This window comes from Cucurbita moschata, unplaced genomic scaffold, assembly GCF_002738365.1.
Source record: "Cucurbita moschata cultivar Rifu unplaced genomic scaffold, Cmos_1.0 Cmo_Scf00166, whole genome shotgun sequence".
Lineage (NCBI taxonomy): Eukaryota > Viridiplantae > Streptophyta > Magnoliopsida > Cucurbitales > Cucurbitaceae > Cucurbita > Cucurbita moschata.
This window is the reverse complement of record NW_019268682.1, coordinates 38948-41419: the sequence shown is the minus strand read 5'-3', so window position 1 is coordinate 41419 and position 2472 is coordinate 38948. Positions and strand designations below refer to the sequence as shown.

At 40.6% G+C, this 2472-nt stretch overlaps 1 non-coding gene across 1 annotated transcript; it reads left to right on the top strand.

Moving 5' to 3' along the window:
* The first annotated feature begins 677 nt into the window (after positions 1-677).
* TRNAL-CAG lies at positions 678-761 on the top strand. Its single transcript has one exon. It is a non-coding gene; the product is annotated as a tRNA-Leu (tRNA).
* Positions 762-2472: the final 1711 nt, after the last annotated feature.

Here is a 2472-nt window from a genome sequence, read left to right as displayed (position 1 = left end):
TACGGTCGAGCCTCTAGCCTCGATTTTAAAAGAAGGTTTTAGAAAACGAGGAGAGAGAGAGATTTTAGAAAGAGACGTTATATAAGCAAGCAAGAGAAAGATAGCAACGGCTTAGCATATATAACCTTGGGTAGGGAGAAGTTGACGTCTAGTCATATCCCCTATAGTACATTCTGGGCCATTTTAGTTCTGGCAGGCCTAGACATGATATTTTTGAGGTGTCATACGCTCTAGAATTACAAAAGGAAAAACACTAGAATGCAAAGACATGACAAGGGTTTGGCTTGTCATGGGCATGCGGCCATGGGCAACATGCCCTAGACAAGCATGACCGTGACACCAAGCGTCCTCACTGGCACATCGCCTAGTGACTAGCTCTGATTTCATTTTTAAAAGTTCAAGCCCACTGCTACTAGACATTGTTCATTCTTGCCCAGTAGGTATTGCCATGGGCCTCACAATTTTAAAACGCGCCTATTAGGGAGAGGTTTTCGCACCCTTATTAGGATTGTTTCGTTCCTCTCTCCAACAGCCAGTAGATATTATCTATTTTAATCTGTTACGTATCGTCGTCAGCCTCATAGTTTTAAAACGCGTCTACTTGGGAGACGTTTACACACCCATATATGGAATGATAAATTCACCTCGAAAACCAATCCAGGAACGCACAATTAGTAGTCAGGATGGCCGAGTGGTCTAAGGCGCCAGACTCAGGTTCTGGTCCTCGTAAGAGGGTGTGGGTTCAAATCCCACTTCCAACATCCATCCATGTTTATTGTTAGGCAAAACTCGTGCCAAAGTGGTTAATATCTACTACATCTACTACCACCACCATTATGGGCTTGTGTCGAACTTTTCAACTGAGCTATTCCAGCCAATCACTTGTTACAATCCTAGAGCACCATTAGTTGATATTGTCTGCTTTCGTTCGTTACGTCTCGGTATCACCCTCACGGTTTTAAACCGAATCTACTATGGATAGGTTTTCAGACTCTTGCAAGAAATGTTTCTTCACCTCTCTAATCGATGTGGGATCTCACTCTCGACCCCTTCTAAGTGCCCAGATTTCTCACTGGCACATCGCCTAGTGACTAGCTCTGATTTCATTTGTAAAAGTCCAAGTTCTCTACTAGCAGCTATTGTCCATTTTTGCCCATTAGGCACTGCCATCAGCCTCAGTTTTAAAATGCCCCTACCAGGGAAAGGTTCTTGCACCCTTATTAGGATTGTTTCGTTCGTCTCTCTAACAATTAATAGACAATTTAAGTGGGGCTTCCATTGGCGTCCTCGTAGGGTTACTGTCTGCCAGCCCTGCTGTTTCCAGTAGCTTCTTTGCATACACGCCTAGTGACTAGCTCATTTTGAAGGCTTTCACATTTCCCTCTTTAATCTTCCAAGAACTTTCATGTTGCCTCCAGTGATTATGAGATCATCGACGTACACTTCCACGATCAGCCACTGCTCGCCTTGGTCGCGCGTCTACATCCCATGCTTAGTGGCTGAGTTACCTTCGTCATTGAGTGAAAAAATCAGCCTCAACAGTAAACGACATCATAAAGTGAGAGTGATTTTCTTCATGGTCCGATCTTATGCAATACTCATCGCATAGGATGCCCCCACTCACATGTCTCCACATGTACAATTTAGTGATCACATTGTTTATCTCATATATAAAAGTGGACCGCATCCATAGTATCCTCAGAATAAGGTACTCAGTTTTATCCCTATACTATACATCATTTTGACTATATACTTGAACTTGATCCACTCTTATGTCTCTACATATAGTTTAAGCAATCATACTATAGCCAGAGTGTTCTTAGTTTATTGGATTTAGATTAATGATCGTAAAATTCACTTTATTCAATAACAATCTTTGCTGAATAAACATCAATAATAACTTTATTGAAAACAGAATATGTTTTTATTTACAAACTATGAGTTTTAGGACATAAAACCCAACAAACAAATGGTTTTGTGTTTGGGCCATAATTTCTAGGCAGATTGGAGTGGGCTACAGATTGAGCTTGGAATTTGGGGGCTGAGGATGGAGCCGTGGGTTTGAAACATGAATCCGAATCCGAATAACTGGCTCGTCAACTTATCTTCTTCACCCGAATACAGATCGAAAATCCTTGCGATTCCCTTCTCTTTTTCCCAGTGAGAATACTAATGATTCCGATGACATTATTTCATGCCTCCACAAGGGTTTGCCTTTTGGAGGTTAGTACAACACTTTCAAAATACCGGTTGGGAGGTTTGAGCATAGAGAAATTTAAAGGGTTTGGGGAATAGTTTTGAATATGAAATAAATGCCTAGCCGGAAATCGCGTGATTTCAAGCTATATTAAATGCTGTTTTTTTTCAAAATCAAATTGTTATAGTCATAACTTCTCATAAATGTTGGGTTTTATGTCCTAAAACTTTTCGTTGGTAAACAAAAACATATTCTATTTTCAAAAAAGTTATTAT